Source organism: Nilaparvata lugens, chromosome 10 (assembly GCF_014356525.2).
Source record: "Nilaparvata lugens isolate BPH chromosome 10, ASM1435652v1, whole genome shotgun sequence".
In the NCBI taxonomy this organism is placed as follows: Eukaryota; Metazoa; Arthropoda; class Insecta; order Hemiptera; family Delphacidae; genus Nilaparvata; species Nilaparvata lugens.
The window spans coordinates 9370356-9396902 of NC_052513.1; the positions used below are offsets into that span (position 1 = coordinate 9370356).

At 34.5% G+C, this 26547-nt stretch overlaps 1 protein-coding gene and 1 non-coding gene across 3 annotated transcripts in view; one reads left to right on the forward strand and one right to left on the reverse strand.

The window, feature by feature from the left end:
* LOC111056472 overlaps positions 1-25301 on the reverse strand; it is a 79622-nt gene extending 54321 nt beyond the window's left edge. Inside the window, exon 1 of one of the 2 annotated variants that reach the window (XM_039436236.1) lies at positions 25084-25295. The gene's annotated coding sequence lies outside the window, so the exon portion shown is untranslated. Of the gene's footprint in view, positions 1-25083 lie in introns of both variants that reach the window. The other variant, XM_039436234.1, reaches the window with a different exon arrangement.
* On the forward strand, positions 6268-6360 carry Trnay-gua. Its single transcript has 2 exons — positions 6268-6304; positions 6325-6360. It is a non-coding gene; the product is annotated as a tRNA-Tyr (tRNA).
* Positions 25302-26547: the final 1246 nt, after the last annotated feature.

Sequence of the window (26547 nt, forward strand, 5' to 3'; positions counted from 1 at the left end):
TGGAAAGAGGAGAATGTCGAAACGAAAGCGAGGAGTACAAGAGTGAAAAGTGATACATAATTCTTCTCTGAGTGAATGAGTATTATATTATTTCCCTCAATAAGCACTCATATTCTATCTTCGAGATAAGTAGTAACGGTCCTAGAATGGAAACAATTCAAGAAGTAAATGAAAACAAGGCAAGAATTAATTGGAAACAAGTCAAGGAGTGAGTATGAACAATTGGGGAAACAAAAAAGAGAATAGATTTCGGAAAATATACAAAATTTTGAGGTGCTAATTCAAGGTTGATTGAAAATAGAAAAAAGTAGGGTACTTTTGGAAACTTGAGACTTCTGTTTCGAGAACCACAGGGATAGAGGATTGTGAGTGGATTGTGCAAGTTCAATCTTGATATAAAGAGCAGTCTATCTTACAAACGTGATGAGACGCACATTGTCTGAGTCACTAATTCCAAATTCAGGACAAGTTATTATCGAAAATGATATCCGTTAGATCGAAGACACAAACATGAGAGCTTATAGCAGTTGGGTTTCCGGCTTGAGGAGCTGCACTGCGTGAATGGATGGATGCGATTCTTCGCATGCCTAACGCAATACCACACCTAACCTGTAATCTTCTCAAGTTGGAGTCCTCACTAATCCTCGAGACAATATATAATTTCAAAGATGATTCATCAATGTGGGTTCGACTCTATCACCTAGAACCTTTCCTTAGTATAATGTATTCTAGAATAAGAGAATGGAATATGTTTTCAAGAAGAACATCTATGAAAAACATTCAAGTTTAGAGGCCAGTGCGAAACCATAGCAGGATACCTTATTCCACGAGTTCTCTGTAATAATTCTTAGAGAAATATTTCTAAGAGTGCTTTCCATAGAGTTTTTATTACTCCATGCATCATCTCAGTTTGAACGGAAATCAATCAGCAGTTAGTTCAATCCCCGAATGTAATGGATTACATAAAATTCATTTATCACATTCAATGTGAAAATTATAATGGATGCGAACATCTCCAAGTGAATCTAGATTAATGTTGAACGTGTAGGGTGTGTACAGCCCTCACCTTTAGAATGTATGATGTGATTGGACAGCGTTGAGACACGTATGGAAGCTAGGTAAGAAGTGTATACAAATTCAATACGGTAGCGGCTATACTATGTAACCCCGGCCATATCCAGATATCCATGACGAGCAAGAATAATGATCATAACAAGGAGAAGTAATTTTCTCAATATGTTCGTGTTGTGACAATTCAGAGAATTCAAATGCTTGAAACGTAGAATGATATAGTTATCTATTGAAATACCTGAAATATACTCAGGAATACTTCGACCGCCGTGAGGGGGATTGATCAGGGACTCCTCACCCCTCAGTATCAAATCTCTAACTATTTTTATACGGATTTTGTATTTGTGGACTTATCAACTTCAGCTCAACTCCATTTAATCAAAAATGTTGATGATTTTTTCATACTAGTAGTTGTATGAAAGCGTATAAATTGAATTGACTTTTAAAAACTTCGAAAAATGTTTTTGAACTTTTGGAATGAATAATGGAAGTTCTCTAATCCTTTAAAGTTCCGTTTGGTAGCACTGCATTATAATGATAGTCCATAATTTCATTAATACCAGATCCATGTTATGATGGATCGATTACGTTATGTAACTAGCTTTATACTACAAGAATGATGTGATAAAATATCTTCCAAAATAATTTGTTTTGACTTGCTATTTGAAGTCGAGTGTGGGAACTTGAAAGATGAGAAATAATCTAGCAAGAATAGACTGTCATTAAGATGACACATAAGGTGGATCCAATCTTGTCATTTTATCTTGATTTGAATCAAATCAGTAACATAATATAGTTCATCCAATAGCCTAATCGATTGGAACAATTGCTGGATGCAACTATTCCGATCCTATTTCATGGAAAGTATGTCATGAAGACATATTTCCTAACAGATTTTCACACGATATTGAAATAACCGATTCAATTACTGTCAACTGAAAGGATAATGCGGATGTCGATAGCTCGAACTTGAATTATCTATATCTGAATATAATATATTCATTTCTACTACCTACTTGTTATGGAAAATTATTGTTTTTACAGGTTGCACAAATCAGGACCTCGAGTTTCTCTGATAAGAATGGTTCAACTATGTCATGTTTTTCTTCCAGTGTTGGGATGCTATTCAAATAAAAATTTTCAAGGCGTTCATTCAGACCTTTTGAAAAATTGATATGAATTAATTATCTTGTGACCAGCAATTTCTTCAACATTTTCCAACTGATTTTGCATAGAATATATGTTTTCTTTGTCGAGTAAGATCAGACATTGATTATCCCCAAATCTCCCGCTATTTTATAATAAGTTCAGTTAGATTTAGAAGATTCTCAGATTTAAGCAGTTCTATTAGTAGATTCAAAAGGCCTAGTTAGTTGAATTTAGCAGTGCATTCCATCAACTCAAGTAATTAGAGTGATTCAATTTGCAAAAGATCAAGAGAATATCCAGATCACTGATTGGTCTAATATTTTATTCTATAAAATCATACCTTCCTCTTCACATGCAGGATCCTGGGAAACACTGAGCCGGATACGGATTCTGATACTGTTATGTTAAAATCCAGTTCAAGCAATTAAGGCAAATCGAGCGAGTCTATCATCTTGTTAAAAATCCACAGTAGAATGGAATCTATGAAACGTTACATATCGTTTTCACTAACAAAATGAATCAATGTTTTAAGTTCATCTTCATTCACCTCCAAGGGCGCTCAGATTCCCGCAAACCTTACATCAATGGAAAGAATAAGAAAAAAAACTAATTGGAATAAGCCAAATGCCGAATTGTGGCTTGACACTCGTTCGGAATAGGTAGAATCGTCTGAAATTCATAGCAACAATATTTCAAAAGTTCTGACTCAATTAGTGATCGAAGACAAATTTCAAATCTGGTACATCAATTTATCAAAAGAAGGAATCAATTAGAGGGAGATATCGGTTATGGAGAATATCAAGGGCTGATATACAAATCACTTTCTGGAGGACGAATGCCAATAACATTACGGTACTAATAAAAATGCTTCACACTGTCAAGGTAAAAAATTAGGCCCACACTTCTGAAACAAGATTCGATCAATCAGTCTCTAATGATTGTCCCTTCCATCTCAATCGCAGTCAAGATTGGCCTATTAGTTCCAGTTATTATCAATAGCATTAATTATCTCACCTAACCTTCGTTCAGAATCCGAGTGCTGTTCTCAGCAATTTAAATTGGGAGCTAAAAGGTCCAGCTAACACCTTGATAAAATCATTGGTGATCAATGGCATGCTTGTCTCTCTATTAGCTGAGTTCACGTCAATATTCTCTGCATCCGCCATCATGGAAAGATCATGTTTTTGATAGTGTAAAATAGATGTAAAAGGGATAATGGAGCCGATTAATAGACAAATACATTTGATTTGCTATCTTGATTCGAATCTGATAGATTTTAAAATACTCTATTAAATGGCATTTCAATTCCAAATAGTGCATGTTACATAATAAAGTAATTATATAAGTGATCAACTTCATGTCGAAATAAATATTTATTTATTCAATTTGTTTATACAAAAAATAAACAGGGTGCGGCAGTCAATCCCGCATTTTTGAAATAGGTGTAAAAAATAAACGGACGTAGATATCAAAGTTATATTCATAGAATATTTTTCTACATTAAAAAGCATTTAAGAAACATTGAAAATAATCACTGTTTGAAAATAACATCAGCAATATGGTGGCCTTCCCGAGTACGGCATTAGCGCAGGCGATTTGCGAAGCTGTTCATAACATCACGAAGCATAGGCTGAGGAATTCTTAGGCTGAGAACTTTAGGTATTGGAGTGACCAGAACCCGCAACAATTACATCAAAAACCTCTCCATTCATCTAAGGTAACAGTTTGGTGCGCAATGTCCTCGTCGGGTATCATAGGCCCTTATTTTTTTGAAAACGAAAGAGAGCGATCTGTTACTGTGAATGCTGAGCACTATTCAACAATGTTAAGGACATTCTTCATTCCTCAGCTTCGGCAACATGAAGTGAATGAAGAAACATTGTTTCAACAAGATGGAGCAACAAGTCACACAGCCCGCGTGAGCATGAATGTTCTTAACGGAGTTTTTCCAAACCGAGTGATTCCCCGCAATGGCCCGGTTCCGTGGCCGCCCCGTTCACCAGACCTCACTGCGTGTGATTTTTTCTTGTGGGGTTACCTAAAAAGTAAAGTATACGAAGAAAGACCTCATACTGTTGGTGAACTGAAGGCAAGAATCCGGCAAGAAATTGAGAGAATTCCTCAGCCTATGCTTCGTGATGTTATGAACAGCTTCGCAAATCGCCTGCGCTAATGCCGTACTCGGGAAGGCCGCCATCTTGCTGATGTTATTTTCAAACAGTGATTATTTTCAATGTTTCTTAAATGCTTTTTAACGTAGAAAAATATTTTATGAATATAATTTTGATATCTACGTCCGTTTATTTTCTACACCTATTTCAAAAATGCGGGATTGACTGACGCACCCTGCGTACAATCACAAATCACATGAATATGATGGGGAAAGAACAACAGGCATACGGTAGCCCAAAACTATTCTGTTCCCAAATTTTGATAAATAATAACATGTCCGAGAAAAGGTTATGTTCTTACTGTGGAAAGTTCAGTTTCTGTCCCAAAATATATATGAGCTAGAAATTTCAAATTTAGAATGATTAAAACTGATTTATACTCCATTTACTATCCATACTTAATATATTAGTATGGTATTCAACTTTGGAAAAGTGATTTTAAAGTCATAATAATCCTGGAAACAATACTGAAACTGGAATATGTTTTAGTGTCTGTCAGACTTGATCCTATCAGAAAGCTTATTTCTGTTACATATAAGAAAATTATGGATTCTTCTTCATCCAAACAAGAATATTTTTGTATGAAATTAAACGAAAAATGATTAAGAAAAATGTTTTGAACGATAACGATTCCAAGAAAGCTGACTCATTCCAATGTTATGGGTGACAATATTCTACAATGAATAATAATAACATGCATTTTCTACAATGAATAATAATAATAACATGCATTGTTCGTTCCCGTTCATTTTCCCAACCCAAATCTAGCCTATTAAGAGTGGTTAAGAGAGAGAGAGAAATTTGATAGTTTCTTGCGATGTTTAAATAGGTAAAAGAAAGGAGAAAATCTCAATGAAAATAGAACTCTAAATATTTAGAAAAGACAATGTCAATAAAAAAAGAAAAATAATGATACCTATCCCACCTTTCTTCCCTCCCCATTAAGCTCATTAATAATTTGATCAATGCTATATTATATTTTAAGGCATGGTTCACACTTTAACCTTCCAAGATTATTATAATAGCTAGCAAGACTAATATAATAGTGATTCAATGACAGAGTCATCGAAACCATTTCCCTTTGGAAACAGAACAGAAATCCCAAGGTGGATCCTCAAGCAAGCGGTAAAGAACAGAAGGTGGAGACTCTGCTGTGCTCCAGCTCCTGACAACAGGTTGTTTTAGTGTCAGCTCTAGTACAATTTCAGTAATATTCTGATATCCCGTGAAGTAGACATGAGAAATCTGAAGCTCGCCAGAGTTGTGAATGCCAAACACATGTTCGTGCCTAATACTGTGTAAATTCCAGGCAAGGCTTTTTCGTTCGATTTTTATCTGAAATAAAACACTGTTTAAACCAGTTTTTCGTAGACAGTTTCAATCGAGCTGAAAGACGTATTCAGTGGTTACATTTAACATGAGGAGAGTTTGGGCGATCACTGGAATGGCTTTGAATGAAATCAATCTAACATCGACACATCTAGAAGTAAATTATTTCCAGCATTTGAACAACACTCTATAAGGCAATACTTTTTCGTTGACTCAAAGAGAAGGAGAAATAGTCACACTAATCCTTATTGAGATTGAGTCTAAGTTCAAGATCAGAATAGTTCAAAACAAGAAAAAACATCTTGGAACTTCATATTATGTAATTGAGTGAACTTACTAAACCAAATTGGGCTACTCATCAACGTAGCTAAATGTATAACTACTGAAAAACTAGAAACTTTCACATCCAATATTAGCGGTATTCAATACTGTATTCATTCAATCCTCATTAGCAATTTCAGCGAGGCTGGAAATACAATAAATTTCAAATTATTGGGCTTGCTGACTTATGAATTGATGACGCAGCACCGAAGTGACTAATCAATATCCTCTGGTAGCTCAGTTGGTAGAGCGGTGGACTGTAGTTGATTACCATATATCAGAAATCCATAGGTCGCTGGTTCAAATCCGGCCCGGAGGAGAAAATTTTTACATCAATTTTCACACTTAAACTCTACGTGAGGAGAAACATTTCTACGTGAGAACTCTATTTGAGGAGAATTGGAATGATTTGACAGGTAGGTGGTAAGCTAGCTTAATAAAGTTCGATACTTCTATAATATCCACTAAAGCCACTTTTATATTTAAATCGCTCATCTTGATACAATAATGATGTACTTGTGGGCTACAGTTTGTTCAACGAACAATATTATTCTGATTCTGATCATAATTTGAGGATTTCGAAGAGTTTTTGATCGAAAATTTAGTTTCACTTTTTTCTAATTTTATTGTGGGAAAACTGGACCCCTGTCACTTTAGATCGGAAAGTATATAGAAAGAATGACTATGAAAACTGACTTGAGAATACTATAGAAAATCTACGCATGAACCAGATATGAGAGCAAGTAGATGAATAAACTTGCGATAAAGCTGCATTCAAATTTTGTGTTTGAACTCTTTGAACTCTCACAGTAGGTACAAAAGCCGAGTTAACAATGAGACAAATTTTATCGAATGACGACAATCATGGATGAATGGAAGGCACTGTAATAGCTACTAGATTTGCATTGTAATATTTCTCCAAAAATGAGCGTTATAAACTTGACCAACTGTTTTATCACAACCTTGGATAGTGACATGGATATTTATTTTCTCCCGGCAAAGAATTAAAGATTTTCAACCGAAACAAGTCCATAAAGTAACAGCGATGGTTTTATACAGTGAACAGGAAAGTGGAAATCATACTGCTGTCTACCAGGCCTCGAGAGCCATTCACAATGAGTTGTGCCTTCATTCAAATCTGCAACTCTTTTCAAATCTAATTTTGGCGCAGTCAATCCGAAAAATGTGTTCCAAACAAATACAAAAGTTCAATTTAGGAGAAGAAATTCAAATTTTGAATGCTATACACATAATATGAAGGCCGAGCGTCCTGCTGGGTAACATTACCTAATCTCGGATCCAGGAGAATATCAACTACACAAAATATATATCAGCGTAGGCTTTTTTCCATTAGTGCCTACAACGTTTAGTCGATGCTCCTCGGTTCCTGACATCGATATTTTCTTGTTTTCAAGAAGCGTGGGTCGAATAAAAGAAGCATTGTCAAAGAAGCATGCGAAAACAACTGTAAATAAACAGTATTGTACAGTAGTTCTGCCTCGATGAATAGATGAATTTGTAAAAAAAGACTATTAAGAATAAGAATGAGAGATTGAAATAGACAAAGGGTGATATTCAACATGCAGATGCTTCCCATCATCGTCTCCAAATTGCTTTGAAAATTAAAAAAAGAAACATTGACAGATTGACAGAGGTGAAGCAAGTGGGGTTGATGTAATTCGAATTCAACGAGGGTATGGATAGGAGAAAATATTAATAATCAATATAGTAATCATCAATGAGGAACATTGATGATTAACACTGAAAATAACAGACAGACAGACAGAAAGATATTTATTTCCAAAAAATGCAAATTAAAAAATAAAAATCTCATGTACTCAAACACAGTTTCAATACAAAAAATCAATTAAACAATATTAATATAAATAATGAATGCACTGAGCTGATAACACTTAATATCTTCACCCCCGTTAAAGATTTATATTTCCCAATGTGTTGTCCATTTGAGTCATGTTCAACACGATTCTTGCAAGCGTATCATTTGGAAAAAGAACTATGCAGTTGGTTGTTTTGACTACTTTTTCAAGGTGGAAATATTTTCCTCTTCCAATTATTCTATTCTTCTTAACTAGGAAGAAACTTCTCTGTCAATTCCTGCTCTCACTTTAGGAAAACTCGAACATTCATGACAAGACTTTTGACTCTTCTCCAGAAACTTTTACAACAGTCTAGTTATTGAATCTACACGCAATCCTCCCTTGAAAAACATTGCTCAGCAAATTATTCATTGTGTAGTCTGCTGTTTAAAAGCCCCATAATTAAGTATTCAAGATTGAGAAGATGCGCAGAGTAGTTTAGAGCTTTTAGTTTTGAAATATTGGGAGTGGACAGGTTAAAACGTTTCCAGATTGTAGCGTGTGTGTTTTTTCGATGCACATGTTATTCTCTCGTGACTTGCGGTTTGCAATAGCTGCCGGCGAGCGCTGTAAACGTCCATTACCTTCAAAGTTGAGTTTTTCTTCACTTCTTCACCTAAACTGACATTAACTGCAGATTATTCATGTTTGATAGTTTTATGCATGCTCAGACTTGGTTTCTGTACTAGGTTGCTGTTTTTTATACTCTTATATCGTGTATAGATGTAAGGCTGTAAACCTATGAAAATTCAATTGATTTATGTATGAATAAAGTTATAAAGGAGCTCCTCAATTTGCAAATATCTATATCATAACATGTTGGAGGTAGGAATTCAGTGATAGGGAAATTGAAAAAGAGTTAAAAAACGAAAAGCTTTGAAGTGATGTCAATCTAGGTTCGCACCCCCCCTAAATATCCTAAATTTAGTAACTAGGCCAACCCACTAATAAGGATGAGGTATGGCACCCTAACAAAAAAAAATCATCAGTCGTCAGTATAATGCTGACCTTTGTTTCCTTCCAACGACGCAGTTCCAGTTTGCGTGCTCACCTTACTGTTTAAGAAGTGGTTTAAAGTTGCAATAGAAGATAATAAAGAATCACCCATTCTCTAACCAGCCAATCAAGAGCCAATCATGGAAGACCTACTTCTCAATTCAACCAAGAACGTCATCGGAAAACGAGAACAGCTTATTCAAGATTAAAATGCATCCCAATCCAGAAGTAATCTAATCAGTAAATATTCCACACCTATTCTTCATCACCTTGGTTGAACAACCTAAAAAATAATATTGATTTTCGAAAGATCAAGGCTATTGACGTGAATCTGGACTGGTCGTGTTGCTACAAATTCTTGTTTCTTATTCTAATTTCATTATAATCACTCAAAATTATTTAAAACTTTTGATCAATTTTCACTAATTACCTTACTGGTATCCAATTTGATGTGTTTATTGATGTGTGCGTAACATCCACGAAAATAACTCTTTATTAAAAAACTGAATTACATCCTGAAAATATATTAGCATGTTCATGTAAACTGCAGAACGGTGTCATGTTTCTGGCTAATTGAGTCATTTTTTCTATGCGTTGGTGTGATTAATGATATTACGAACTCAAGGATCGTTTTGTAAAAACGCCACCCTGAGGGGGTGACATTTGACATTAAAGAATTCAAGTTGCATGAACAATTTAGATGCTTAATTACATGAGAGATTTTTGTAATTTCCAATTTCTATAAGAATAAAACTGTTATTACCAGTAGCAGTGCACTCAACAATTTGCAGCTCTCAGAAACATAAAAATAGTATTTGGAAGTCAAATAAGTAAGGATATAAATTGCTTCGTGAAATTTCTCCTCTATTCAAGGTTATCATAACGATTTGACTTGTGTTCAGTACCACTGAAGAAGTTAGTATTTTCCCTATGCAAATCGCATCTATGACAAAACCTGGACAACGCCCATACACCAGTGATTTATGTACTCGATCAAATTAAAATCACACTTGTATTTTGATAAACGACTTGAAGATAGACCATTCAACCAAATAGCACCTCACTTAAAACGATGAACATGATAAACGAGTTCCTTTCTATTACGTATATCAATAGCATTTCAATAATGATAAGAGGTAGGTTTGAATATTATTGGAGCCGTGGATTTGTCCACAGCTGAAAAGCTCAATAATCTCTACAACCTTTCATCTTATATACACCCATATCAATCTAGTTCTCTATGTAGCCTATTTCTACTACTGCTTTTCTAAAGAAGATTAAAGGTCGAAGACAAGCCCAAATATATATTTGGCTATTACAAAATCTAATATGCAATTCGTAGGTTCGATTGTGTAAGGACTTTATCACCAATGTGGGGCCAGGTGTGATCTGGAAATAATCATAAATACCAACTGTTAACTAATTATCTAAAGTTCATAATAATTATGGGATTAGTTCGCTCAACATTGTATTGACATAGAAATCTATAATATAATAAAGAAAAGAATCGTCTTACATGTTCGGCATAGGAATTCACGAATGACGCATCATCACGTCTGAATTACTAAACTGATTAACTTGCAATTTTACATGAAGATTCTGAATTCACAGAGGATGGTCATAGGCCTTTTTTCATTGTTATTGATCAATTGATTCTAATTAATTGAGTTACGTTACAATTTATATTCTTGATTTTAAATATTTTATTAATTTTGAAGGTTACTATAATTCTATTTATATAAATAATTGAAACAAATTTATTCAATTTGTGATTCAAAGTTTACGCAACTATGATGTCCAACTAAACAGGGCTTACCCCAAGTGATTCCGTAGCTTACAGCTTAGTTGATAGCGCGCGCGGTTCATGAATCAGCAAAGGTTGCGGTCTCGAAACCTATCAAGCTCATTTTTTTCTGCTGGAAATATTCAACCCTTATGAAGATAATTCACGTGATTTTGAACAAACATAATAAATGATTGTTTGATTTTGTTTATGTTTACTGGACATAAGGAGATTGCATTAATTTACAACAGCAAAATTTCCCCGGTGCAAAACACGGGTTACCTTCTAGTTTGAAATTAAAAGAAAAAACAACAGTAAATTTCGATAAACTACTTTATTAAGCAACCAAATTGATGGAATTACCAATCAAAATCATGATATGTGATGAATAGAATTTGGGGAAATAATATTTTTAGAGAATAACTGACAGTAGCATTTTTTGAATGAAATATGAATATATTTTTCCGTTTTTGGATGGAAAATTGAATGTTGATCAAATCTGAAAGCTAGTTGTGATTGACGAATGTTACGAATTATATTGGATCTTAGAATATTATGGGATTGATTGTCTCCAAGGAATATATGAGATAAATTTACCTTCTCTCAATACCTTTTAACTTCTTTCAATAAACTTGGTGAACGGAGGAATAGAAAGAATCTATGGTCGAATTTTCCTAAAATAAAATCAAATTTTAGACGTATTCTCTCCTGAATCATCCGTGATTTGCATAGAAAAAAATCAATATCAGGAAAAAAAAGCATAGTGCCAATCATGCTACAATGAGAGCCGCCAAAAAATACATTAGTCTGCGCATGAGTTATGCAGGATTCAATTAAGTGACAGGAACCCATTCTACAAGAACCTAATGATATCAACGTCAGATGATCATCATCATTTAAGAGGCGTAAATACTCTGTGTTTTTGGCACGCCCTTCTAATCAACATGAATGCTGCTTCTTGATGAAGACTCGTTTCATAATCATAAATATAGCTTCTTGAGTTCTCATAAACATCACCGTTTCTCATACTAGTACATCAAACATCACCGTTTCGTTGAGTTCTCATAATTATCAACACCGAGGCTTCATTTTTATAACGATATCACAGCAGATATACAATCAGAAATACTCTAAATTGGAAGGAAAACTCTATGGCAGATGAATGTAGTACCATGACTGACTTGAATGGAGAATTCTTTCAAGTCACGTAAAGAAATAATATAAGTTATACAGGATCATGAGTAGTTGGACTTCTCTAGATCAGGGAGCGCTTTATGCTATCTCTCTATCACACTCTCTCTCTCTCTCTCTCTCACTCTCTCTCTCTCTCTCTCTAATGAGCTATAAAGTTAACTAAGCTAAGGCAAAAGCCATGCACATCTTTTTTTAAAGGAGAAAAAAGTACGGTAGCATATGAGAGTAATCTCATTAATTTATCCTCTCATTGAAAATAGTTTGGATCAGAGAATCAAAACTAAGAATCTTTTCAGAACTTCTAAAATAGGTGATAATAAATAATTTTGGTTAGAAAGACTATTGAAACGTGCTGAAAGGATAGTACTACACGGTATCCGTGCATCCATATCACCTTCCAATATTCCGATTTCTAATATGCTTTTATTGATTCATTGATACAAAATTATTATGTAAAATAACTTTATAATATAATAAAATATGATGATAGACCCTACCTATCTTTCTATCATCTTCTAATATGAACTCGATTCAACTTCTCACCAAGGCTACGCGTAAAATAACCAGCGAAATATTCCTTCTAGACGTATTTTTACCTAGAAGTAATCCGAATCATCAAATAAATTTGAATTTCTTATGAATAAATTGGTTTCAAATTCATTGAAGAAGTAACTGCGTAAATGGCAAAGATAGAGACTCTTACCTCCCATAGCAATACTGAATAGTCTTGTGACGTCAGTAGGATCGATCCATTAGGATTATTTACGGGATATAATAACAATAATTTTCAAAAGAAATAATTATTCATAGAACTGCAAAATGATGATCGACGAAAAAAGTTTTCCTTCAACATTGACAAATACATTAGAACCAGTACCATGCACGATTCTCATCCAACGCGTGATGATATAGACATTGTAAATTTCAGTAGTAAAATTGGAAATTGTAAAAAGCTATGAATAGCCTTGTTTCATTGCGAAATGCAGGATAACTCATTGTCATTGATAAGAAAAAGTCAAATATTTCCAGTACCCAATCCATTAGAGACGATAAAAAAATCTTGCCAAGAAAATCCTCTCAATGGAAATAATAAAACCGATAAAGGTTGAAAAACAAGCGTCACCTTTGACCACCAACCTCAATTTGAATAAGACGGTATCGATTGTACTCTAAACTCATTCCAATTCAACTAATGGACGAGTTTTTTGCGATCATTTGAATTTTAAGTTCAGAATATTCTGCATATTTTGCCTGAAATTAATGAGGTTCTTTCAACAGAATCTGGTTTTACAGACAAAAATCTCGTGTTTATTTCTATAGTGAATAAGAGGAATTGCATTCATGAAATTTCATATTGTAGATAAAGATGGAATTTTAAATCGTCCCGCCTGGGTTTGCGACGAGAAGACTCTCGAAGAATCGTCAGCAAGCGACGCATTCTTGGAAAGATTTTACAAAATTGATGTCTTGTAAAATAATGCCACACCCATTTTTCAACTAAAGCAAAATAGAAACATGACAGTTTACAGTGCATTTCATGTACAGTAGTATGAATAGGGATCGGTTCACATTTATTATCACTCTATTTATTATTTCAAGATACAATTAATTATATTGAGCAGCATTCCTTTAACATTGTAGATTTATTCATTCATTACTGCTTCACTAGAGTACCTATTCGGAATACTTGGAAATCCATGTTTATTGTCAGGAAATTGATTGACTCCAGAATCTTCACTGGAACTAAAAATATTAAGGAACTTTTTCTATGTATTTCACACGACAGTCTTTTGAAAATGATCGATAGACGGTCGAAAGTACTAAGTCAGTAAGTAAACGAATTTTATTATTCACTTAAATTAATATTCGACTGCATGTCGTGTAAAATACATAGGTAAAAGTGGGTTAATACATCGCAGCTCGGAATGGATCGAGAAACCATCATCTTTAAAAACTATCTGTTTGGGAATATTTTCGCCTAAAGATTAAAAATTGAATACACAGTTTACTACGTATTTTTTATGTTGAGTTACACAAAGACAATATAAATCTATCCAATTCATCCGGAATCAATACTCCTATACTCTTCAAAATAGAATATCACAAGAAAATCAAAATAACAGACATAGCATAGCACGCACAGTTGTTGCTAACAATATTATTATTGAAATATTCTAACGCAGCAGTGTGCCACAGGATTCATTATAATTATTTTTGAAAAAATCAATTATTGTAAGAGGAGAAGTAAGTAGTCAATATTCAATCTATGGTGAGAGGTCATAATCTATTTAAAATTTAGAACTGAAATGAGCTGATTTGAACAGGATAAGGAAAAAACATATAGTCCACGGTACAATGAAAACTTTTGCCTGCTCGCAGTCATCAATGGAATTCGGATATCGAAGGATAAATTGAAATATAATTGAATTCCAATCAGTAGATGATGACAGCTCAAGCAGATAACCATACAAGAGAAATTGATGGTAGAATGAGAATATTTTCCTCTCTTTTATTTGTGGCTGCCAATACGTCAAAAACGATATTTTCGAATCGTTGACATTATTAATAGTTGAATATTGGCTAGACTGTTCCTTATGAATAATTCAGGACTGTTGGACTCCCTCACACAGCAGATAACGTTTGCTTCCAAGTCCAAGCACACATAAATCAAAAACTGAACATAATAATAAGACTGGCACTCGGTTTAATTTTGTGCTTCTATTTCTATCATTTATAAATTCGACTGACAAAAGGAGTTCCTTTTGAATTCAATATTTATAGTCCACCGTATACATAACACAGTATTATTTTTCGTATTCTTGAAGTACGTTCTAATTGGTAGCACACACATTTCCTTATTAGTCATCTATTTCACTACCCAGTGTTGAAAATGGATTTAAAAAATACGAAAGCGCTCCACATGTGAGTAGGCTACTAGTTTTAAAAATTAGACTGTAGTCTCGTTGAAAATAGTTCAAAACGGATTCCCTTATTGTTAGAGAAATATGTTGAGTCCGATTATGCACTTTTAGAGAAAAGTTATTTTTTTGAAACAGGTGCCTACATAGGGGCGAAGACGCACACTGCCTCATTGACATTCTTAGGGAGAGGGTTTCAAAACAAATCTTCGGTGGCTGACGATCTTCTGTGAGGGTGCCTTATTTTTGGGGGGCTGGTAAACTAAATTTTGGATATCTAGGAGGTACGTTATTGTACTTGGGGAAGACGGCATCTCTGTCTTTTGTGATGATGAAGTTTGAGAATTTGATTGTATGGTAAGAGATGTTGTGGTATTTCTCCATAATTGGAAGAATATGACGTTTATGTTAACAATATCACTATATTAATATAGTTATATTGACAACATGTAGTTGAGAAGCTGCGTTATTCAATACAACAGAATAGTTATTTGTGCAACTAGTGCGCAAAGTGACAGTTTGCTGCACCGAAAGAAACGTTTACGCCCGAGCCGTAGGCGAGGGCGGAATGGTTTCTTGAGTGCAGCAGAGGAACTTTGCGCACGTATTTCACATTAAGTTTTTCCTACAGTAACCATTGAATATGAAAAGTGGGTAATTATGGGTAAAATTGCCTGAAATGCATCAAATGTTTTTCTGTGTAATTTTATTATTGATAAAAACCTTAATCCTAAAATCCTAAAGTCCTCGTTGTCGTTGGTTATAATATATAATAGTAATAATTAGCGCATTGTGCTTCGTTGCACCTCTGCTCACTATAGCAGCCACAGCAGTCACTGTTACCAACTTCATTTTGATTTTGCTGCACTGTTGCTCCATATAACCTACTAAGTATTTTGCGTTGCCATGTTGCAAATCTGGAGTGCAGAAAAATTTTCCCGCACTAGAGCGGAAAAGTGATTCTTTGCGTTCTGTAATCAGTGCAGCAATGGCCACTTTTCAACGTAACTGTAGGAAAAAGTTATTTTTTTGAAACAGGTGCCTACATAGGGGCGAAGACACACACTGCCTCATTGACATTCTTAGGTAGGGGGTTTCAAAAAAAAATCTTCGGGGGCTGACGACCTTCTGTGAGGGTGCCTTATTTTTGGGGGGCTGGTACACTTAATTTTGGATATCTAGGAGGTACGTTACTGGACTTGGTGGAGAGGGCATCTCTGTCTTTTGTGATAATGAAGTTTGAGAATTTGATTGTATGGTAAGAGATGTTGTGGTATTTCTCCATAATTGGAAAAATATGACGTTTATGTTAACAATATCACTATATTAATATAGTTATATTGACAACATGTAGTTGAGAAGCTGCGTTATTCAATACAACAGAATAGTTATTTGTGCAACTAGTGCGCAAAGTGACAGTTTGCTGCACCGAAAGAAACGTTTACGCCCGAGCCGTAGGCGAGGGCGGAATGGTTTCTTGAGTGCAGCAGAGGAACTTTGCGCACGTATTTCACATTAAGTTTTTCCTACAGTTACCATTGAATATGAAAATTGGGTAATTATGGGTAAAATTGCCTGAAATGCATCAAATGTTTTTCTGTGTAATTTTATTATTGATAAAAACCTTAATCCTAAAATCCTAAAGTCCTCGTTGTCCTTGGTTATAATATATAATGAATAATAATTAGCGCGTTGTGCTTGGTTGCACCTCTGCTCACTATAGCAGCCACAGCAGTCACTGTTACCAACTTCATTTTGATTTTGCTGCACTGTTGCTCCATATAACCCTACTAAGTATTTTGCGTTGCCATGTTGCAAATCTGGAGTGCAGAAAAATTTTTCCCGCACTAGAGCGGAAAAGTGATTCTTTGCGTTCTGTAATCAGTGCAGCAATGGCCACTTTTCAACGTAACTGTAGGAAAAATCAATTTATGCATAGTAAATTTTATAATCAAGAAAAAATACCGGGTGGTCGTGGTAAGAGAGTAGGACATACTGAACATATAGTATTAGAATCGAATCACTGATTTAATATAAAGTAAATTTAGAATACGAACAATTATATTATATACAGTCTATTGCATAGATTTTCTTCCATGCTGCTTCAACTTCTTCAAAACTCTAGTAATGTATATATTATTTATTTATCTATTGAATGGTTTATTCATTATACTATCAACTTATAAAGCTATGATCGGTTGAGAGGATTCAATTATATGAATTTTAAGCCAGTAACAATAGTCCGACATCCGGCGCGATTCGAATATACGTATTGCTTTCAATGAGACATCTATGAGATGAGACATCTACAACGTAAAAATAATCCGTTTTTAACTATTTTCAACGACACTGCAGTCTATTCATTTTTGAATATTAGTTATTAAAACTAGTACTCACATGTGGAGCACTGTTAGATTTTTTAAATCCATTTTCAACACTGTTGAAACATTTTCAACACATTTTCAGTGTTTAAAATTGATTTAAAATTCCGAAAGCGCTCCACATGTGAGTACTAGTTTTAATAACTAAAATTCAAAAATTGGACTGTAGTGTCGTTAAAAATAGTACAAAACGGATTATTACTTGTAGTTCGTGATGGATAGTGAAATAGATGAGTAAAAATGGAATGGAATTGTATTAGGCCACCCATAAAAAAGAATGTGTTTTGAGAAGAAATTCCGAAGTCACCACTCGTCATGAGAGTTTGAATCGAGTTTGGAGTTGGAGTTTTGGGGCAATCCTATTGATTCTCTCCCAGCCATTGATTTGATTATGTGTTCTTGCGAATGATTGGATAAATAAATGAATGAATGGAGTTCAGGAGACCCACTGAAATCAGCAGAAATCATTCTCCAAATGAGGATACGACAAATCGTTAAAATGATAAGGAGTTCTAGAGATATTTAAAGGTGTACTTCAAATCAAATCAATTTTATTGCCATTCTATTTTTTACAAACAAGTGAAACAAAAACATTCTTATAATGTTATAACTAATTATAATCTAAACTAATTTAAAAACATATTCAACGAATGTTTTCTTTTATTTTAATATTGAAATAATGGGCTCTCCCAGAAAAGCTAATGCTTGAGCTCTGGAAGAGAGTTCAAAAATGTTAAAGGTAATTAGGATGGATGTAAGACAATTTAATCAATGACTTGATAAAATAATGCCAGATTACCTCGAAGCTACAATACTTATTGAAGATTAGTAAAAACTGAGATAATCTTCGGAGAGCTTGGAACAGTTATTTACTCTCTGTGAAAAGATCCGATTGGAAATAAACATTCTATGCGACCATTAAAATTTATACTTATACAGCTTTGATATAGAATTATCACTGTTTTCAAATTTCAACAAACTTCAAATTAATGAATACCGTACTGTTACAAAGTTACAATGAATAAGAGTGCTACAGTCATTAATGAGATGTCATCAATCATCATTGATTTATGATGTAATTATTAGGCCTACAAATTCAACATTTAAACGTAGTATTTTTCTTGAATGACCTTCCAGTGAATCATTTATTTTCAACAATAATTTTCAATAGGAAAAAGTTTTTAGTATATCCCACCAGCTCACCATAGGAAGGGCAAGATCCCAATTAGGAGGTCTATAATTTACAAGTTCATAAATAAAAATCACAACCCAGCCACTGGAAGTCTACTGCATCTGATCTAATTGGCAACTTTTTTTTGAAAAACTCAAAACCTTCCCCTGGAAACCGAAAGTAAAGAAAAAAATATTGGCAAGAGTGCTTTGACCAAGACAACCTGTTCCGTTCAAGTTTTATTTGGAATCCAATCCACTTGTTACAGCGATCTTCTTTTTCTTATCAAACAATACTTGTATGCATATCTTATAATGGAACCGGTTTCCTCACTTATTGTGGCAATCTAATTTCGAATTTGAACGACAATGGGACTACATTCCAAAACTTATTTCAATTCAGAATAATATAAAATTAACCCTAAGAAAACGTTGTAAAAACGTTCTCAACTGATTCAAAGGATATTATTGTATGTTTGATAATGTCATCTATTCCAAAGAGAAGGAATAAAACAAATTGATCATAGTTAGAATGACACATCCTAAAAGTATCACTCGCTTTCATGTGGAAAAATAGAGTTGAGGAAATATGTATCATTATATAAAGTAAGTTTCGAAATATTTTGAAAGTGAGTTGATATTACTTTTACCGTATTCTAGTAATAATTAGTGTGATTAAGTGTGAACATAGCTCCGAAATTTGTTTAAGTATCTTAACGTACCGTATCCTAGAAAATTAGCCTATTGTGTGAAGCATCATTTCCATACTCGTAAGAATGAAATGTTTATTTACGATTAGGATGTTGTAAGCAATACATAAACTCATCTCCCAAAGAACATATTTCGAGCCTTCAAGATGCGAAGGGGGTGAGTGAAAATGTTTAAAGTTCAACCATAACCAATATAAAATTTCAACTCTAGAGATAGGTCTATATACGGTAATTATTTCACCAGAAGTTTATTGATACCGTATTATAGAGCCTGAACGAATTGAAAACAAATCCATTATCTCTCGTAAAATATTAATCTATGATGGAATATTTGAAGAAACTGAGGAAGCATTAATGAATTCTTCAATATTATTATCCTAATTCTATTCCAAATTATTGAAAAGATCAAATTATTATTTACTTGGATTATTTCATTATGATCAGTTCATTATGAACTAATTGATTAATTCAATTATTCTTCAACTAAGAATTTTGTTGGTACCAATGTACTGTATAACTCCATGAAACTGTTTCAAACCTAAAAATTCCTCCTCAATAAACAAAAGCAAAACGAACACATATGATAGCGAGAAAAAATAGGTTGAGAGAGGTCAGGATGTCTCTGGAATTCCCATTTTTTAAGTGCCTGCACTTATCATTACTATAGTCAAGCCCATCATCCTTCGGCACGATATACCAGTACGTCAAGTTGATTTAATACGCTCAACAAATTCGTATTGTGTCATCTTAGAGGAATTTCCGGAGATTTACTCGTTCGTAGTCACTTATTATGACTCACACACCCTATCATAACGAATATTTTATGGGATTCACATACCGTAATAATAATTCACGAAAATCACATTCAGAAATTGTTACAGATGACCCATGAGTGACTCAGGAATCACTCAAATTCATTTTACTTATAATGTTTTTAATCATTCATTGACATTTGAAGAATAAATTTCAACTCTAGTAGCAGAGTAATAATAATATCGAGTGACCTGGCTGACTCAGGTCTGGTGAGAGTTTTCAGGTCGCACCTAATCAATTTCAGGGCCTCTGACATGACCTAACGACTGTTTCTAGGCATTCGGGACCGACGGTTTAACGTGTCCATCCGAATCACGGGAGTGGCCCGAGATATATCTTTCCCGGGCCGGGATTTCAGCCCAGGCCTCTGGATTATGAAACCAGCATCTAATTCACTCGTCTACAGCCACTCACCGTGCTCAGTGCTAGATATAGTAGTATACGGTACTATACTGTTTTAAATAGCGGCCTAAATGAAGAAACTCAATGCAGATAGAACTAATTTGATTTGAAAAAGGATGAGAGCCCAAAAAAACTTGGATGGGAACGGAATCGTTCATGGGTGGCTTCCGACTTGGAAAAGCTGGAAATGAAAAATAGGTTTGTAATGTGAGCAATTTAGAAGGCACGGCCAGGCACCAATGAGGCGGCAAATAGCGATGACCTTGGCTTTATCAAGATGGATGTAACATCAAAAACGTGTTCCCATTGTAGGAAATAAATAACAGAAACTGGAAATATTCTGAAGGGATGAATAGCAGGACAAAGGAAAGTATAGATCTATAAAGTCAAATCTACATGAGTCTATAGTCTAGATCATCGGAAGAAATTAGATTAGATACCGGTAATCCTATATCTAGATTGTAGATAGAATTTTTAAAAAACCGTTAACGTTATTACAGTAGAACGAATGAGTCTAAAGTCAGGGTTCTATATTCTGACAAGAACTATATCCAATTAAAATTTGGGAACTTTAAAACAAAATCAAAATGAAATTTATTACAATATGAAAGCAAAATATCAACTGTTTCTGGTTCTGAAATTTACACTTTACTGTTTACATGAACTGTTTTAAATTCATGAATAGTGTAAATCGGTGTAAACTAGAGTTGGACTATGTTCAAGATACACATAGTTATATAGACTTTATAGACTTATGTAAATTTCTGAAATTAACATCAACTGTTTTGGAAACCTTTAACAAATTCACTGATTTAACAATATTATTATCAATTACAATGTTTCAACAATTATTAACAATACCATTTATGTGGAAGCACATACGCATTTTCATCATACATTTATGAGGGTAAGTACAAAATATTTGACAGTGATATAAGTTTTATATCAAATGTAAATTAAAAACGAAAAAGTAATAACTTATAAGAAGTTCAATCACTTTCAAACTTGTAGTTCAGATTTGTAATTGAATTTATTAATGGAATAACCATAAGCTTATTTATTATTGTAGCACAATAAATAAGCTAAGAAATACCGTACAACTAAGAAATTCCAGATTGAAATCAGGAAAATAGATTAAATTATCGAATATGTTGAAACTATAAAATCCTGTTTCAAGAGCAGGTCCTTGATGGTGGAATAATAGAAATTATCACAAGAGATGGGTAATTTCCTTCTGTGAATCTGTGATTAATATTATGAAATCACCTGAATTTTTTGTTCAAGCTGATTTCTTATTAAACTTACTGAAGTTGAAGACTAAATAGTAAAATTAGAAGTAGAAGTAAATTAGTTAATAGTAATAGTAAAATTTGAAGACTGAATTAAATTTAGTTAATTAAGAAAGATTAATTTTCTAAAAAGACTAATTCAGTCTTCAATTGTTAGGCCTACTCACTGTTTTTGGCAATTCAAAATTGAATGCATTCCACTACTGATGGCAAGCGAACACTGATAGAGTTTCAATAAGAACTTCGACATGGAAAACAGCATCGAAAAGTCAATTGCAGGCCTACTGAGATTGTTAATTATGTGAATTATAATTATATAGGCTATTATTCAGATGATATTTCTATGAATCAGCATTGGTAAAGAGTATTCCATACAATTTCCATTTAATGAGTCTAATCTGGAAATATTCTTCCAATTTTAAAATAGAATCTGGCTGCGTTTATTAGCGTAATACGTGACAGAAACGACCGATATAGACATATTCACTCATTAATAACAAGGCATATGACATCTATATAAGAGACATTCCAAACGAGGGGTAGGTAGGCTAGTGTTTGCTAGCGAAACAAGACGATTAGCAAAATAAAGGCTTCTTATGTAAACTACACAGATTGTCGGCCTGGGAACGGGAGAAACCAAAAAAGTACGGTAATTAGTCTGTTATTAAGTGGTTGCCCGAAGGTATTTGCTTTCCATGTATTGCGGTGCAGAGGACATAATTGATAATGCAGTAATCCCAATCAGAACAAGATGAGACTTGAAGATAAGGCTAATGTGTTACTTCGGTCTGGCCAAAGGAATGATAATAGTCAGAATTCTATTTCATCTCACTGGAAAGTATCATTTATCAGAATTTGTGTCAAATCTGTTGATTAACAATATCTTAGATAGATCATTGTTTACAAGCTAGTCTCTCGATCACCAAACTCAAATGAGAAACCGGGGAGATTAGTAATGGAATCAAACCGTGAATAATATATATTAAAATTATTTTATTAGAATGAGTTTCATTCTTCTGGATAAGAATAAATTACCTTCAAAATTAATAAGGCTAGTGGCTGCTACCCTAAATGAGACCTTCTCCAGAGTAAGAATAGGCAAGACTGTTGGGAGGCGTTTCCCTGTAAAGTACGGTGTAAGGCAAGGAGATGCGTTGTCTGCATTATTGTTTAATTTGGCTCTCCATGAAGCAGTAAAAGGTATCACGCATGGAAGCACCATAGTAAATAGACTATGGCAAGTTTGTGGATATGCAGACGATCTGGTCATAGTAGCTAGAACAGTACCAGCCTTGAGAGAAGCCTTCACATCACTGGCAATCAATAGTGAACCAATGGGATTGGAGATAAATGAGGCCAAGACAAAGTATCTGAGAGTGTCACCAGCAGTAGGCCTAGGTAGGAGAGTTGCTAGAGACATGAAAATTGGACCCTACACATTTCAACAGGTAGAAGAATTTGTCTATCTGGGAACACTTGTGACAAGCAGTGGGAAAGTCTCAGCAGAGTTAACAACAGGATCATGGCGGGAAACAGGGCATACTATGCTAATATCAAGTTGTTCAAATCAAATTACAATTATACAAAGCATTGGTGAGGCCTGTGGTGAGTTACGGATCGAAAACATGGGTGCTTACAGCTGGAGATGTGCAAAGATTGAGAGTTTTTGAAAGGAAGGTAGTGAGAAGAATCATGGGTCCTGTTTTTGAGAATGGTCTTTGGAGAGGAAGAAAAAATTTGGAAATAGAGCAGTTCTTAAACAATGAAGACATTGTGCGGTTTATTAAAGCTGGCAGAATAAGATGGATGGGACATATGGTGAGAATGGGAGATGAAAGAGTAGTGAAATGTATATGGAAGGACAGGATATATAACAGAAGAAGAAAAGGTCGACCGAGAAATAGATGGACGGATGATGTGGAACGAGATCTGAGGACGCTTGGAGTTCGTAACTGGAGGGGGCAGGCCGAGGATCGTGACAGATGGAGAGGCTATGTGAGGGAGGCCAAGGGTTGCAATGACCTGTAGAGCTGAGGAGTAAGTAAGTAAGAGTTTCATTCAAATTATTGAAGATTCTGAGATGTATGCTGTTCAAAGGTTGTAAAGACCTTTTCAAGCAAGAATATTCGAAAACTCTCAAATCCAGTATCATGCTTTTTTAACATTATAATTTTGACAAGAGAGAGTGGATAAAAAATAAGAAAGAATTTTGTAGAATAATCAGAGATAAAATAGAACAGCAAATTTTATAAATTGAAGAGAAGGTTATAAAGTAAGTTGAACGAAAATCATCTTTAAATCTATATTTACACTACTCAGTTTCTGAACAAAATTTCAAGTCTCAATTTTTTGTAATAAATTCTTGTTAAAGACGTGATTTAGCTCGTTTTTGAGAGAAAGCAAAAATAAGAAGCTCAACGTCTCATATTTCTGTAGCCTATTAGAAATAATCGTTTATTTACTGTTTATCTCTCTCTGGAAACAGAAAATGAATCAATCACAGGGAATATTTTATAAAATATATTATTTAATTAATAATACTATGATAATTGGTATATGTTTTATTCATTTTTATCTTGTCTTCACTATAAATTATGCAATGATAAGGATTATTCAGCAACAGGTTATTTTGAAAAATAAGACACCTACCAAATCAATTTTATTTATTGTGTAAATAAATTCCTGATTGGTTGACCTGAATTCAAATTTGAATATATCCATGTATCCGAAACAACTTCGTATTAATTGTGCTGGATCAATATGATTGAAATGGAAAAAAATCAATAGATTTTCAAACTAGAATTTCATTCAAGTCTACCGTGTTTTTGGTGAAGTATTATTGTGAAAAATTGAATACATAAAAACGAGAGATTTGAAGGTTAAAGATGCTACAAAGGAAAGTAAAATAAAAAAAAATTATTTGAATAAACTTGATCAGTTTTCCTTTCATATTCAAATAAATTGAATTGGAGTCCAGGAAATTAAAACAACATTGCGGGTTTCAATTCATTAGGATATAATAAATAAACACAAATAATGAAAAATTGGCAGTTATTGCACTGTATAAATACAAAACGAAAACCGCAATAATTTCGGGAACTACAACAAAAGAAAGAGTAATATGCTATGTTAAAGGGTTAGAATCTTTAGATTGAGACATGTAGTTGGGATGAATAAATTTGAAAAAATTAGTAGGTACAGTTCTATACGTACCTGGGTATTCTAGATATAAAGGATATTTTATACACTTGCAATATGAGATATATTGAATAAAAAAAGCATGAATCAGAATCTAGTGAAGGGTCTGGAATTGAACTTTCAGAAGTGTATAATATGAAATAAAAGCCAATTCTATGAAAGATGAGACACGATTAAAAAAAATGTTTGGACTGTTTGGAAAATGAGTTGCAAGTGGAAGGTCAAGGTTGAAAATTAAACTGTCACCGAACACCTGTTGAGGAGTTATTTATAATTGGCCCCTCTCCATAATTAAATTGCAGACAGCTTACCCCAGTCGAGATAGTTGTCTCAGCTGGCAGTGGGTGACATCCGAACGATGGAGGCAGAGAGAAGGGAAGAGGAGCACCACAGAGCACGAAAAGAAAGAAGACCAATAATAAATAAAACGGCGGAATGCGAATGGACTGATGGACACTGACTGACTGACAAACTGACTGCTGACTACTGACATGCCAGAGAAGCACAGACGCCGATAACAAGACTGCCACCTTCAAAGACAATGCATCGGCGGTGACAAGAAGCACCTCTAATGTCGGAACAAATTAGGAAGTAGCTTCGAAGAGGAGACGGATAAGAGAGAAGGAAGAAGAAAGAAGGAGAAAGAGAGGAGAGAACCACCGGTGACAAGGAGCACCTCCTGTCTGAATGAGGAAGCAGCTTTAAAGAGGAGACGGATAATAGAGAAAGGGGAGAGAAAACAGTGTCAAGGAGTAGTTCTAATGTCAGAAAAAATTAGGATAATGCTTCAAAGAGGAAACGGATACGAGAGAAGAAGAAAGAGAGAAGGAAAGCACCGGTGACAAGAAGTGGAAGTTCGAATGTTAGAACAGAATAGAAACAGCTTCAAAGAGGAGACGGATAACGAGACGGATAACAGAGAAAGGGAGAAGAAAAGCAGTGTCAAGAAGTAGTAATATGTTGGAAGGAACAGATGATAGAGAAAGTGAAAGAGAAAGGAAGAGAAAGAAAGTTCTGTTGGTGGGAGTGGAAAAGGAGTTTAAAAAAAGAGACGGTTTACAGATTACAGATTGATCGATTGATTTATTTTTGTTTATAAAGAGAGAGAAAGAAGAGAGTGGGGAGCTAAGGAGGATAAAGGAGAAAAGAAGAAAAAGAGGAGTCAGGATACAAATGCTGCAAAGAATATTGAGGAGATTCAAAGAGGAGGTCAAGAGGATTAGGGTAGAGGATGAGGAAGAGTAGAGTAGGAGTAGACGGTAGAGGAGGATGAGAAGGAGGAAGTAGATGAGGAAGAGGAGGAGGAAGTAGATGAGGAAGAGGAGAAGGTGGCAGAGAAGGATGTGGAGGAGGAGAAGGAGGAGGAGGAGCATAGAATACTGAAGAAGAAATGTGGATTAGGTTCTCAATTAACAGTTTAAAAAGAGGAGGATAATCAAAGAGGAAATAGAGGAAGAGAAGACTAGAGGCGGAAATGGATGAGAAGAAGGAGGAGCAGAAGGAAAAGAAGAAAAGGAAGAAAGAGTAAGAGGAGTAGGAGGAAGAGAAGGATGGGGAGGAGGAGGAATAAGGAGATGAATGAAGAAGGAAGATGGATGAGAAACAATAGAGTTGACGCCTCTGGGGTGAATTTCGGTTGTAAGGAGTGTTAAGGAGTAGGAGGAGGGCGTGGAAGAAGGGAGGAGCAGATTATGGGAGTAGATGATGAAGAAAAAGTGAGATGTGAAATGAAGAAGAGATGTAAGATAGAGGAGAGATGAAAGAGTAAAGAATAT